We start from the raw sequence: 15,767 nt of genomic DNA, 5'->3' as shown, positions 1-15,767 counted from the left end.
AATATTTAAGGCGCCATTAATAAAATTTTCCCTAAGTGAACTGTGGACCAGAATTATAGAATAGCACTGAGCATGCACATAGCAATTTCACACGTAAGGGTACACTTACCCACGTCCCAGTATTTTATAAGTTTAGCTCACAAATGACATGTACTTTTAGGAAATAAAGGGGTCCTTTTACTAAGCTGTGTAAGAGCCTATGCGTGCCCAATGCACATGAAGTCCAAGTTACCACCCAGCTACCGTGTGGCCTGGGTGGTAATTTCAATTTTTACGCGCGTCCACTACCAGACTTATTTTCGAAAGAGAAGGGCGCCCATCTTTTGACACAAATCGGGAGATTTATTTTATTTATTTATGACATTCATATCCCACAATATTCCCGCCCAAGGGCAGGCTCAATGTGGCGTACAATAGTTAATAAGCAAATAATAGTACAATAGTACAAAGTACAGTAGACAAAGTCACAGGTGGGAGAGAGAAATGACTGATGAAGAAAAGGAGAGAGGGTAGGTGATAAATTATCACAGAGCGAGCTATGGGCTAAAAGGGCGTGGCTCCTGTAGGGCTCGTGGCGTATGCTCTGCCAAAAAGGAAGATCTTGAGACGCTTCTTGAAGGTTGGGTGATCTGAAGTGAATTTGATCTCTCGAGGCAGCCCATTCCACAGTTGAGTGCTGAGATAAGGGAAAGAGGAGCCATAGATGGTCTTATATTTGAGGCTACGGGGGGCAGGGTAATAAAGATTAAGGTACGAGCGGGCCGATCTTCGGGAGTTCCTGGGCGGTAGGTCAACGAGAGTGTCAATATAGGAAGGGGCATCTCCATAGATGATTTTGTGCACCAATGCGCAGGTCTTGAACGTGATGCGGTCCTTCACAGGGAGCCAGTGCAGCCGTTCACATAACGGTCTCGAGCTTTCAAATCTAGATATGTCAAAGATGAGTCGAGCAGCTGTATTCTGAGCCCAGGGTCGCCCAAATCAGCATAATCGAAAGTTGATTTTGGGCGTGCTCAACTGCTTTCCATTGCAGGGACAACCAAAGTTCCTGGGGGCGTGTTGGAAGCTTAGCGAAGGCGGGACTGGGGCGTGCTTAACACATGGGCGTCCTTGGCCGATAATGGAAAAAAGAAGGGCGTCCTTGACGAACACTTGGCCGACTTTACTTGGTCCTTTTTTTTTACGACCAAGCCACAAAAATGTGCTCTAAATGACCAGAACTAACTAATTAACTACTAACATTTCTAAAGCACTACTAGGGTTACGCAGCGCTGTACAATTTAAACATAGGACAGTCCCTGCTCAAAGAGCTTACAATCTAAAAGACAAGAGAACAATCTAAAGACAAGTGTACAATCTAGAGGACAAGTGAACAGTTAATCTGATAGGGTGGATAGATTGGGGCATTCTATATTTCTCAAGTGCCTGAAGTCACTGCACCCCCTAACAACTGCTCCAGGGACCTGCATACTGCTGCCAGGGAGGTGGGTATGACATTTGAGGGTGAAAATAAAAAGTTGTGAAACATCTTTTTGTGGTGGGAGGGGGTTAGTCACCACTGGGGGAGTCAGGGGAGGTCATCCCCGATTCCCTCTGGGGGTAATCTGGTCATTTAGGGCACTTTTTGGGGCCTTATTCGTGAAAAAACAGGGTCCAGGAAAAGTGCCCTAAATTCTAGCTACAAACGCATACTTTTTTTCCATTATTGGTGAAAGGCGCCCATCTCTGTTCGGGTGATAACCATGCCCCAGTCCCGCCTTCACCACGCCTCCGACACGCCCCTGTCAACTTTGTACGCTTCTGCGATGGAGTGCAGTTGAAAACGTCCCCCAGTGGTCACTAATCCCCTCCCACCCTAAAAAAATTAATATTTTTCCAGCCTCTATGTCAACCTCAAATATCAGACCCAGCTCCATGACAGCAGTATGCAGGTCCCTGGAGCAGTTTTAGTGGGTGTGGAGGAGTGGCAGAGTAGCCTAGTGGTTAGAGCACTGGTCTTGCAATCCAGAGGTGGCCGGTTCAAATCCCACTACTGCTACTTGTGATCCAAAATCCAAATTATAAATAAAGATGGTGTTGGAGGTATAGCAAAGGCATGGATGTCCTTCTCACAGAAACATCCACATTTTGGATGCCTTCACAAGGAAGGACAGGGACGGAGGCATAGCAAAGGACATACTCTAAAAAAAAAAAAAAAGACAAAAGTTTTTGAAGTGTTTTTTTCAGGGTGGGAGGTGGTTAGTGACCACTGGGGAAGTCAGGGGAGGTCATCCCCGATTCCCTCCAGTGGTCATCTGGTCAGTTCGGGCACGTTTTTGATGCTTGGTCGTGAAAAAAAATGGACCAAGTAAAGTCGGCCAAATGCTCATGAGGGACGCCCTTCTTTTTTCCATTATCGGCCAAGGATACCCATCTGTTAACCACGGCCCCGTACCGCCTTCGGTACACTGCCAACACGCCCCCTTGAACTTTGGTCATCCCCGCGACGGAAAGCAGTTGAGGACGCCCAAAATCGGCTTTCGATTATGCCGATTTGGGCAACCTTAGGAGAAGTATCAGCCTGCTTATCCGACACTGCTGCCTGGATGTCCAACCGCCACCTGAAACTGAACATGGCCAAGACCAAACTTCTTGTCTTCCCACCCAAACCCACTTCTCCTCAACCTCCACTCTCTATTTCGGTTGACAACACCCTCATTGTCCCCGTCTCTTCTGCCCGCAACCTTGGTGTCATCTTTGACTCCTCCCTCTCCTTCTCTGCGCACATCCAGCAGATAGCCAAGACCTGTCGCTTCTTCCTCTATAACATTAGCAAAATCCGCCCTTTCCTCTCTGAGCACACCACCCAAACTCTCATCCACTCCCTAGTTACCTCTCGCCTTGACTACTGCAACCTGCTCCTCACTGGTCTCCCACTTAGCCACCTATCCCCCCTTCAGTCCGTTCAGAACTCTGCCGCACGTCTTATCTTCCGCCTGAACCAATACACTCATACCACCCCTCTCCTCAAGTCACTTCATTGGCTTCCGATCAGGTACTGCATTCAATTCAAGCTTCTGCTACTAACCTACAAATGTACTCGATCTGCAGCCCCTCCTTACCTCTCAACCCTCATCTCCCCTTACGTTCCTACCCGTACCCTCCGCTCTCAAAACAAATCCCTCCTTTCAGTACCCTTCTCCACCACCGCCAACTCCAGACTCCGCCCTTTTTCCCTCGCCTCACCCCACGCATGGAACAAACTCCCCGAGCCCAAACGCCAGGCCCCCTCCCTGCCCATCTTCAAATCTCTGCTTAAAGCCCACCTCTTCAATGTCGCCTTCGGCACCTAACCTCTACACCTCTGCCCAGGAAACCTAGACTGCCCAACTTGACATTTCGTTACTTAGATTGTAAGCTCCTTTGAGCAGGGACCGTCCTTCTTTGTTTATTTTGTACAGTGCTGCGTAACCCTGGTAGCGCTCTAGAAATGTTAAGTAGTAGTAGTAGTAAGGACCAATTTACTTCAAATCTTTGAAGGAGTAAACAAACATGTGGACAAAGGGGAGCCGGTTGATGTTGTGTATCTGGATTTTCAAAATGCGTTTGACAAGGTACCTCATGAAAGGCTACAGAGGAAATTGGAGGGTCATGAGATAGGAGGAAATGTCCTATTGTGGATTAAAAACTGGTTGAAGGATAGGAAACAGAGAGAGGGGTTAAATGGGCAGTATTCACAATGGAGAAGGGTAGTTAGTGGGGTTCCTCAGGGGTCTGTGCTAGGACCGCTGCTTTTTAATATATTTATAAATGATTTAGAGATGGGAGTAACTAGCGAGGTAATTAACTTTGATGATGACACAAAGTTATTCAAAGTCGTTAACTCGCGACAGGATTGTGGAAAAATTACAGAAGGACCTTACAAGACTGGGAGACTGGGTGGCTAAATGGCAGATGACGTTTAATGTGAGCAAGTGCAAGGTGATGCATGTGGGAAAAAAGAACCCAAATTATAGCTACGTCATGCAAGGTTCCACGTTAGGAGTTACGGACCAAGAAAGGAATCCGGGTGTCGCTGTCGATAATACACTAAAACCTTCTGCTTAGTGTGCTGCTGCAGCTAGGAAAGCGAATAGAATGTTGGGTATTATTAGGAAAGGTATGGAAAACAGGTGTGAGGATGTTATAATGCCGTTGTATCGTTCCATGGTGCGACCGCACCTTGAGTATTGTGTTCAATTCTGGTCGCCACATCTCAAGAAAGATATAGTAGACTTGGAAAAGGTGCAGCGAAGGGCGACTAAAATGATAGCGGGGATGGGACGACTTCCCTATGAAGAAAGACTAAGGAGGCTAGGGCTTTTCAGCTTGGAGAAGAGACGGCTGAGGGGAGACATGATAGAGGTATATAAAATAATGAGTGGAGTGGAACAGGTGGATGTGAAGCATCTGTTCACGCTTTCCAAAAATAATAGGACTAGGGGGCATGCGATGAAATTTAAAACAAATCGGAGAAAGTTTTTCATCACCCAATGCATAATTAAACTCTGGAATTCGTTGCCAGAGAACGTGGTGAAGGCGGTTAGCTTGACAGAGTTTAAAAAGGGATTAGACGGTTTCCTAAAGGACAAGTCCATAAACCACTACTAAATGGACTTGGGAAAAATCCACAATTCCAGGAATAACACATATAGAATGTTTGTACGTTTGGGAAGCTTGCCAAGTGCCCTTGGCCTGGATTGGCCGCTGTTGTGGACAGGATGCTGGGCTCGATGGACCCCTGGTCTTTTCCCAGTGTGGCATTACTTATGTACTTATGTAAGGACGCCCATCTCCCGATTTGTGTTGGAAGATGGGTGCCCTTCATCGAAAATAAGCAGGATAGATGCCTATGTGTTTTTATAAAATACCAGCAGAAATTGTGCCTAAAAAGCAGGTGTAAACGTATGTGCAAGTAATAGGGATGGGCGGACAGAAAAGTTTTGTGTCATTTCCCATGTAATTTCTGAGAAGGTTTATTTTATTTATTTCTGTTTGGGCCATTTTTTCATCATGGGAGCAATATCATTGAGGGGTCCTTTTACAAAGCAGCGGGAGGGCTAATGTGCAGGTAGCGAAGGCCAAATTGGCAATACCGCCAGGGTAGCCGGGTGCCTGACAGTAATTCCAAAGTTGGCAAGCGCTAGTTCCCGAGGTAGAAAAAAGTGTCTATTTTATACTGCAGGAGGCGTTCCTGGCGGTAATCGGCAGCACGGCCACATTGGCATGGGCTGCATGATTACCACATGAGTAGTTTGTGAGACCTTACTGCTAGGTCAGTGGGTGGCAGTAAGGGCTCAGGCAGTAAATAGCCATGTGCTACCATTAATTTTACCGCACAGCCATTTACTGCCCTCATTAATAAAGGTCTTGTATCCCAGCTGCTATAAAAAATGGCCCAGCACAAGCCAAAAACATGCACCCACATTACTGCATGCTACTGTTTACCATGGCTAACTAAAAGGACTCCTGAGAGACCTCTCTTTTCAAAGAAGGTGCACTATGTGCAAAAAGTGTGTACACTTTCTGAAAGAGCACACACTATCTTCCGAATTCCTTATAGCATGACCGAAATTGCATGAGCAAATCTGGTCGCATTCTGGATTTGCACAGGCAATTTAATTACTTAAGGCAATCAGTGCCAATAATTGCCACTTAACAAGAAATTATTGACACTAATTGGCATTAATTAGAATTTTCACACACAGCTTGCTAGGCGTATTCTGTAAAGTGGTGTGCGTAAATTCTAATGCGTGGTGCCAAAAAGGGGACATGGAATAGGCGGGCTGTTGATGTTCCGGAAATCTATGCACAGGGTAATAGAACACATCTGTTCCATGCTTAACTTGGGAACCGGTATTTACACCAAGTTTTACTTGACATAAATGGACGCGCCTAGAGTTATGCGCAGGCATGGCCACTAGGCATATTATATAAACCTGCCTAGGTGTATTCTATAAACGCGCCTAAATCTAGGTCCGGTTTACAGAATACGCCTAGGTGGAAATATTTTCAGCACTGATTTTTAAGGCACTATATATAGAATCTGGTCCTATGGCCTCTTTGCAAATACTGCACACTCTCTTGAAAGAGAGTGCACTATTATTGGCAAACAATAAAGCAAATGTTTCTGTTTCCTTCTTCACTTTTTCATTTGATAATGACCCCATATTGTTACAAACAGATGCCCATTCCTAGCATGTATTTTGTGCAAACACATAGGTACAGGTTATGGGTATGAGTCATCATACAATTGATATTCCACCTTTTAGTGGTATGTCATCTGTCACATTTATAAAGCAGAAACATAAATCATACCTCCATCTGAAAGCTCCCCTCAAATACAGCTATATCCAGGTTACGTAATTATACCCAGGACATAACTACACTCGGGGCTCCTTTTACTAAGCGGCGGTAAGCCGAACGCAGGCTTACCACTCACCATTTAGGAAGTACCGCCGGGCTAACGCAGCAGCCCGACGGTACTTCCCCTCCTACCGCGATCATTTCCAGCGCTACGCAAATTTATAGCGCCAGATAAACTGTCCTCTTCTGACAAGCACATTGAAGTTCACAAATATAGAAGTAAATTAATACATTCAAAGGGAGGAACTCAATTAATGACAGGAAAGAGACATTCATATTTCTAGAGAATCATCGTGCAGTCACATACAGAATACTCCTGTGCCCCAAAATGCTCTGAATCTGAAATCTCAAAAGCCAGCTGAAACAGATGAGTTTTCAATAAGGTTCTAATATGTCTGTAGCTTAATTCAGATTGTAAACACAGAAGGAAGAGAAAAACCAAGCCAAAACTTGACCCTGCGCCCTATCTCCCCATAGAATGAAATTGCAAGATGATCTGGCAAATCAAAGGCCACAGAGAGGTCTAGGGAAATTGCACATAAATTGCTTGTATGCATGAAAACACGTGTAGAATTGATTTCCACTTTAAAAAGTTATAGTACATAATGTGTATGCACATTTAAAAAGTTCAAAATCAGAAAAAAATTGCTTAGGACCCCCTTCCACCCCCACCTCTCTGGTCTCAGGACCCTGCCTCATCCCCTCCCTCTCCCCTGCCCCCCTGCAGCCACCATGTCCAGCGACCCTCCTCTCCCCCTGCAGCCACCCATGTCCAGCGACCCTCCTCTCTTCCCTGTCCCCCCCTGCAGCCACCCATGTCCAGCGACCCTCCTCTCCCCCTGCAGCCACCCATGTCCAACGACCCTGCTCTCTCACCTACCTCCCCTCCAGCCACCCAGGTTGTGTAGCGAATTCTTCAGGACAGGCAGGAAAGATCCCCGGTCCTGCCTGCCCGTTGCTGGCGCTGACCCTCCCCCGCTGCTGGATCACTGTTCAAAATGGCCGCCGAGACTTCCAATGGCGGACTCACGAGACTTCTGCTTTAGTATTGGAGGCCGCCCTTGTAAGTGTCGGCAGCCATTTTGAACAGCGATCCGTCAGCGGGGGAGGGTCAGCGCCAGCAGAGGGCAGGCAGGACTGGGGATATTTCCTGCCTGCCCTGAAGAATTTGCTACACAACCTGGGTGGCTGGAGAGGAGGCAGGTGAGAGAGCAGGGTCGTTGGACATGGGTGGCTGCAGGGGGGGCAGGGGGAGAGGAGGGTCACTGGACATGGATCAGCTGTGAGGCATGGAATGTTTTCTTTTTTCGCGGGTTCTGAAGTTCACAGCATAATTGCAATGGTGACATTACCCTGACTACGGAGCCTAGCTCAGCAACTCTGAAGGAACCACGGACACAGGCAGCAAGATAAGAACATTGGAGGTGAGAATTATTATATAGGAAATGTAAATCCTCCCCCAACCCTGTACCTGGGATTGTCTCTGCTCAGATCGGGTAATGTTACAGATGTACAGCCTGTATCCAAATAACTTTACAATTTTATAAGTGCACATTGGCGCCTCAATCTAGCTGCTGATTGTAGAACACACTTAGTCGATTTTTAGGCGCCATATATAGAATCTCCTCCTATGCGTATTCTATAAACTGCACCTAACTTTAGGCAAAGTTTACAGAATAGCACTAAGAGCGATTTTTTTCAGCACCAATGTTTTAGGCACCATTTATAAAATTTGGTCCTAGATGTGTACCTGTTAGCAGATAATCAAACTGAAATAAATATAATAAATGAAATAGATGCTCTCTCTATGAGGCACTAGCAGCAAGCTGTAATTCTGTAGCTTACTGATTATTTTTATGAAACGCATCTTACTAAAGTGCTTTGGGGATAATGCTCCATCTGCCTCTCCTATTAGTCTTACACATAATGAAGATACTATTATCATCATCATCATCATAATCACAGAATAAAATTACCAACACTTTGCAGTACTCCAGCTCAGGTTAGGTACAGTAAGTTTGTTTTCACACTTAAAACTTTTCTTGCCAGAGACATCTGAAATCTGATTCTCTTCAGAGGAAACACATGCTAAGGCAGTGGCTGCCAGCTGATGGAAAATCCATTAATCTTTTCTTATAGGACTCTCTGTTACAAGTGTATCTCAGACACAATTAGAGCCAACTGCAAGTTAACTATGGCTCAACTAAAGCTGAACAACATCTTTATCACACGCAGTCCTTGGCTGTCAAGACCCATCCATTAACAAAGATGCTACGTAACTGGTGTTAAACTCTGGAAATAAAATGGTTTTCGAATTATGGATTGAGGTTTGGTTACAGCCATGTGCAACAGGGGGAAAAAGGCAGTATTTGGCAACAGCAGGGCTTTTTTGAGGGGGTACTTGGGGGTACTGAGTACCGGCACCTTTTCAATTGTCTGCTAAAATTGACCCGTGGGTCTCAGGTTTTAATGAAAAAGATCAGGCTCTACACACCAACTCTGCCTTGTCATATATTCTGTAATTGGTTGCAGGGGGCCTGGCTATTGTGGGGTGGGTCCCTCAGTGATCACCCCACCCTTGAAGGGTGGCCTGGCATTTGAATACTGGCACCTTTTTCACTAGAAAAAACGCACTGGGCAACAGTATCATGAAGATCCTTTGATTTTGCACCATGGCTCAGAGTTGGATTCTGTGCCAGTGGCTAAGAAATGCATACAATTGTACAATGCTTAACTTGCAAATTAAAAGTCGAATTTATTTTAAAAAGCTTTAAAATATTAAGGCCCCTGTTTACAAAGCCATGCTAGCAGCTGCTGTGCAGCAATGCCAACACAGACCATTCAAAGTGAATGGGCTGCGTCAATACTAGCGCACCGCCAACCGCTAGCATAGGTTTGTAAACAGGGAGGTAAGTTTCTTTTTAAAAAATTATTAAGAAGAAAAGCATGGCTGGGCGGGGGGGGGGGGGGGGGGGGGGGGGGGTGTCAAGATGGCGACCTGACCACGTTTGCTAACAGATCTGAATTGTTTGCTGGCGTTTTTCTTTCTAAGTTTCCTACCAGATGCCGCATACTAAAAGGAAGGGGATGGTGAAAGGTCAAATGCCGTTGGCCAGAACTTTGTCCCTGATCCAGCAGACGATTGATCATTATGCGATGGGTGTCCCACAGATTGCAGCGGTTGACCCTGCTTTGAGAGCCAAAGGAGGAGCGACGGCTCTCCTAGGGATAGAAACATCTTTATCACCGCCAGATCTTAATCCTCCACTGTGCCCTGCGTTCTTTGTGCGAGGTGTAGAGGATCCAGTTGGGTCGGGAGTTGACGGCAGCCGGACCTTGATCGGCAGTGCACCCCCCCCCCCCCCCCCCCCCCAGACTGCAGAAGAAGTGATCTTAGAGCTCTCAGCTCCCGCAGAGATCACTCTAAAGTCTATTTGGAAGGCTATTCAGGATTTAACAACAGCGGTAACAAAATCAACCCAGGATATGACTCTTTAACTGAGTCATTAGAAAAGATTAAACAAGATTCTAAGAATCAAAATTTACAAATGCAGCAAGAGGTTAATCAATTAAAGTCTATGACTGGAACAATGATAAAAGATAAAACTATGATCTACAAGAAAATAGAGCAAATAGAAAATTACAACAGGCAATTAAACTTAAGTATTTTGAATTTTCCTATGGTTATGGGTATAACTTCGACAGAGTTCTTTAAAAAATATTTGATGGAAATCCTGCAATATCCTGCAACGGCTATTCCTCCATTTAATAAGATATATTATTTTCCTAAATCTCTATAGACAGTGGAGCCAACAAATTCACAGAATTTGCAGGCAAACCAGGTATTAGAACAAGGAATTCTGGATATATCAGCCCTATTAGAAGAATCATTGACAGAAGTAAATGAAAGACTGACTTTAATAGTTTCCTTTGTGTTTCAGCAACACCTAAATTCAGTAATGAAGTTATACTTCAAGAACTCTTTAAAAACATTTTGTGGAGAAAGAGTTTGGATTTTTCCGGATGTGACTCAAGCTACACAGGACAGAAGGAAGCAATTTCTAACTCTTAGAGAAGAGACTAGGGCTTTGGGAGCAACATTTCTACTGGCATATCCTTGCAAATGCCTTATACGATTTCTGGTTAACAAATATGTATTCTTCGAACCAGAACAACTTAAAACGTTTTTGGACATGAAAAAGCTATCAAATAGACCAAAGGAGTGAATGATGGAAATAGATTAAGTAAAGGATATAATGGGAATTAAGGCCAGGCCATTTACTATTTTCTTTTTCTCCTTTGTTAATTTTTATTTCCTCATCTGTAATACACTCCCCCCTATTTAGAATTTGTGGTCTAAGAAAGAGATTGATTATTTTATTTCTTGTATCTGTTTCAAATAATAATTTCTCTCTATTACTATTTGCAAGTGAATCTTGTAATAATGATACAATTGATTAAAAAAAATATTAAAAGTGTTATACTTGTGGTAGGTAATTTTAGAACAGGATTCCTAAAGAAAAAATCCAGAAAGGTAACTATTTTATAAAGACCTATAAAAAAACAGAAAGAAAGAAAAGAAAAGAAAAGAAAACTCATATCAAACACTAAACAATATATTACAATAATGGACCATCAAAAGACAGAAGGAACCAAACAGTCCTTATTGTCTCTCAATATACATTAATCACTCTGTGGCCCTTTTACTAAGCTGTGTAGGGTACCTATGAGGGGCATAATCGAAAGGGGCGCTCAAGTTTTCCTCAGGACGTCCTCGCAGGATGTCCCAGCGAAGGGGCGGGGAAACCCGTATTATCGAAACAAGATGGGCGTCCATCTTTCGTTTTGATAATACGTTCGGGGATGACCAAATCGCAAATTTTAGGTCGACCTTACAGATGGTCGTCCCCAATTTTCGGCGATAATGGAAACCGAGGACGCCCATCTCAGAAACGACCAAATCCAAGCCCTTTGGTCGTGGGAGGAGCCAGCATTCATAGTGCACTGGTCCCCCTGACATGCCAAGACACCAACTGGGCACGGTATGATATTTGAGGCTGGCACAGAGGCTGGAAAAAATATTTTAAAAAAATTTTTTTGAGGGTGGGAGGGGGTTAGTGACCACTGGGGGAGTAAGGGGTGGTCATCTCCGATTCCCTCCGGTGGTCATCTGGTCATTTAGGGCACATTTTTGTGGCTTGTTTGTAAGAACAAAAGGGCCAGGTAAAGTCGTCCAAGTGTTCGTCATGGACGCCCTTCTTTTTTCCATTATTGGTCGAGGATGCCCATGTGTTAGGCATGCCCCAGTCCCGCCTTCGACACGCCCCTATGAACTTTGGTCATCCCCGCGACGGAAAGCAGTTCAGGATGCCCAAAATCGGCATCCTGTGAAAAGGATGCCCGTCTTGCGATTTGTGTCGAAAGATGGGCGCCCTTCTCTTTCGAAAATAAGCTTGTATGCGTGCCCAACATGCACCAATTTGGAACTACCGCCCAGCTACCGCATGGCCTGGGCAAAATTTCATTTTTTTACATGCGCCCACTATGCACGCTGGGAAATTTCTGACACGTGGCGCTAGCCAGGCGGTAATCGGCATTACATGAGCGCTGATGATTACTGCCCGGTTAATACATGAGACCTTACTGCTAAGTCAATGGGTGGTGGTAAGGTCTCAGGCCCAAAATGGATGTGCGCCAATTTTCATTTTGCAGCATGTCAATTTTCGGCCAAAAAAGGCCTTATTTTCAGGTGCGCTGAAAAATGAACCTGTGCGGGTCCAATACACGCGTCTACACCAGCGCAGGCCACTTTTCGGCACACCTTAGTAAAAGGACCCCTCCAACTTTTCACTTATTTCACTAAAGGGATCTTTTACTAAGTGGCAGTAGCGTTTTTAGCTTGCGGTAGAAATCAGCTGGTGGTAAACGCCGAGACACCCACGGACATCTTGGCATTTACCAGCAGTTGATTTCTACTGCAAGGTAAAAATGCTACTGTGGTTTAGTAAAAGACCCTTTTAGGGACCCTTCCACAAAGTGAATGATACATACCTGTAGCAGGTGTTCTCCGAGGACAGCAGGCTGATTGTTCTCACGACTGGGTGACGTCCGCGGCAGCCCCCACCAACCGGAAGAAGCTTCGCGGGCGGTCCGCACGCGGGGCACGCCCACCGCGCATGCGCGGCCGTCTTCCCGCTCGTGCGTGACCTTTCCCGCCAGTTGAATGACAAGCAAGAAAACAACATGAAAACGCAACTCCAAAGGGGAGGAGGGAGGGTAGGTGAGAACAATCAGCCTGCTGTCCTCGGAGAACACCTGCTACAGGTATGTATCATTCACTTTCTCCGAGGACAAGCAGGCTGCTTGTTCTCACGACTGGGGTATCCCTAGCTCTCAGGCTCACTCAAAACAAGAACCCAGGTCAATTGAACCTCGCAACAGTGAGGGTATAACAGAAATTGACCTATGAAGAACAACTAACTGAGAGTGCAGCCTGACCAGAATAAATTCGGGTCCTGGAGGGTGGAGTTGGATTTACACCCCAAACAGATTCTGCAGCACCGACTGCCCGAACCGACTGTCGCGTCGGGTATCCTGCTGGAGGCAGTAATGTGATGTGAATGTGTGGACAGATGACCACGTCGCAGCTTTGCAAATTTCTTCAATAGTGGCTGACTTCAAGTGGGCCACCGACGCTGCCATGGCTCTAACACTATGAGCCGTGACATGACCCTCAAGAGCCAGCCCAGCCTGGGCGTAAGTGAAGGAAATGCAATCTGCTAGCCAATTGGAGATGGTGCGTTTCCCGACAGCGACCCCTAGCCTGTTAGGGTCAAAAGAAATAAACAATTGGGCGGACTGTCTGTGGGGCTGCGTCCGCTCCAAGTAGAAGGCCAATGCTCTCTTGCAGTCCAATGTGTGCAACTGACGTTCAGCAGGGCGGGTATGCGGCCTGGGGAAGAATGTTGGCAAGACAATTGACTGGTTAAGATGGAACTCCGACACCACCTTCGGCAGGAACTTTGGGTGGGTGCGGAGGACTACTCTGTTGTGATGAAATTTGGTATATGGAGCATGAGCTACCAGGGCTTGAAGGTCACTGACCCTACGAGCTGAAGTAACTGCCACCAAGAAAATGACCTTCCAGGTCAAGTACTTCAGATGGCAGGTATTCAGTGGCTCAAAAGGAGGTTTCATCAGCTGGGTGAGGACGACGTTGAGATCCCATGACACTGTAGGAGGCTTGATAGGGGGCTTTGACAAAAGCAAGCCTCTCATGAATCGAACGACTAAAGGCTCTCCAGAGATGGCTTTACCTTCCACACGATAATGGTAAGCACTAATCGCACTAAGGTGATTCCTTACTGAGTTGGTTTTGAGGCCAGACTCCGATAAGTGCAGAAGGTATTCAAGCAGGTTCTGTGCAGAGCAAGAACGAGGTTCTAGGGCCTTGCTCTCACACCAAACAACAAACCTCCTCCACTTGAAAAATTAACTCTTTTTAGTGGAATCCTTCCTAGAGGCAAGCAAGACACGGGAGACACCCTCAGACAGACCCCACGCCGTGAAGTCTACGCCCTCAACATCCAGGCCGTGAGAGCCAGGGACTGAAGGTTGGGGTGCAGCAATGCTCCGTCGTTCTGCGAGATGAGAGTCGGAAAACACTCCAATCTCCACGGTTCTTCTGAGGACAACTCCAGAAGAAGAGGGAACCAGATCTGACGGGGCCAAAAGGGCGCTATCAGAATCATGGTGCCGTGGTCTTGCTTGAGCTTCAGTAAGGTCTTCCCCACCAAGGGTATGGGAGAATAAGCATACAGGAGGCCGGTCCCCCAATGGAGGAGAAAGGCATCCGACGCCAGTCTGCCGTGGGCCTGTAGTCTGGAACAGAACAGAGGCAGCTTGTGGTTCGTCTGAGAGGCGAAAAGGTCCACCGAGGGGGTGCCCCACTCTCGGAAGATCTTGCGTACCACTCTGGAATGAAGCGACCACTCGTGCGGTTGCATGACTCTGCTCAGTCTGTCGGCCAGACTGTTGTTTACACCTGCCAGGTATGTGGCTTGGAGGAGCATGCCGAACTGGCAAGCCCACCGCCACATGCCGACGGCTTCCTGACACAAGGGGCGAGATCCGGTGCCCCCCTGCTTGTTGGTGTAATACATTGCAACCTGATTGTCTGTCCGAATTTGAATAATTTGGTAGGACAGCCGGTCTCTGAAAGCCTTCAGTGCGTTCCAGATCGCTCGGAGCTCCAGGAGGTTGATCTGCAGATCCTTTTCCTGGAGGGACCACAGACCCTGGGTGTGAAGCCCATCGACATGAGCTCCCCACCCCAGGCGAGATGCATCCGTCGTCAGCACTTTCGTGGGCTGCGGAATTTGGAATGGACGTCCCAGGGTCAAATTGGTCCGGATGGTCCACCAGAGTAATGAAGTGCGGCAACTGGTGGAGAGGCGGATGACATCTTCTAGATTCCCGGTGGCTTGAACCCACTGGGAAGCTAGGGTCCATTGAGCAGATCTCATGTGAAGACGAGCCATGGGAGTCACATGGACTGTGGAGGCCATATGACCCAGAAGTCTCAACATCTGCCGAGCTGTGACCTGCTGAGACGCTCTGGTCTGCGAAGCCAGGGACAAGAGGTTGTTGGCCCTTGCTTCGGGAAGGAAGGCCTGAGCCGTCTGGGTATTCAGCAGAGCTCCTATGAATTCCAGAGACTGGGTTGGCTGGAGATGGGACTTTGGGTAATTTATCACAAACCCAAGCAGCTCCAGGAGTTGAATAGTGCACTGCATGGACCGGAGGGCTCCTGCCTCCGAGGTGTTTTTGACCAGCCAATTGTCGAGATACGGGAACACGTGCACTCCCAGCTTGCGAAGGTACGCCGCTACCACCACGAGGCACTTTGTAAACACTCGTGGGGCAGAGGCGAGCCCAAAGGGCAGCACACAATACTGAAAGTGCCGTGCGCCCAGGCGGAATCTGAGATACTGTCTGTGAGCTGGCAGTATCGGGATATGAGTGTATGCGTCCTTCAAATCCAGGGAACATAGCCAATCGTTTTTCTGAATCATTGGCAGAAGGGTGCCCAAGGAAAGCATCCTGAACTTTTCTTTGACCAGGAATTTGTTCAGGCCTCTCAGGTCTAGGATGGGACGCATCCCCCCTGTTTTCTTTTCCACAAGGAAGTACCTGGAATAGAATCCCTGCCCTTCTTGCCCGGGTGGTACGGGCTCGACCGCATTGGCGCTGAGAAGGGCGGAGAGTTCCTCTGCAAGTACCTGCTTGTGATCGGAGCTGAAGGATTGAGCTCCCGGAGGACAATTTGGTGGCAGGGAGGCCAAATTCAGGGCGTATCCGCACCGCACTATTTGGAGAACCCA

At 46.8% G+C, this 15,767-nt stretch overlaps 1 protein-coding gene across 1 annotated transcript in view; it reads right to left on the bottom strand.

Moving 5' to 3' along the window:
- RAD51B (RAD51 paralog B) overlaps window positions 1–15,767 on the bottom strand; it is a 1,398,038-nt gene that overhangs the window by 344,287 nt on the left and 1,037,984 nt on the right. The gene's annotated exons all lie outside the window — the stretch shown is intronic.

Source organism: Microcaecilia unicolor, chromosome 9 (assembly GCF_901765095.1).
Source record: "Microcaecilia unicolor chromosome 9, aMicUni1.1, whole genome shotgun sequence".
Classification (NCBI taxonomy): Eukaryota; Metazoa; Chordata; class Amphibia; order Gymnophiona; family Siphonopidae; genus Microcaecilia; species Microcaecilia unicolor.
This window is presented reverse-complemented; position numbering and strand designations above follow the sequence as displayed.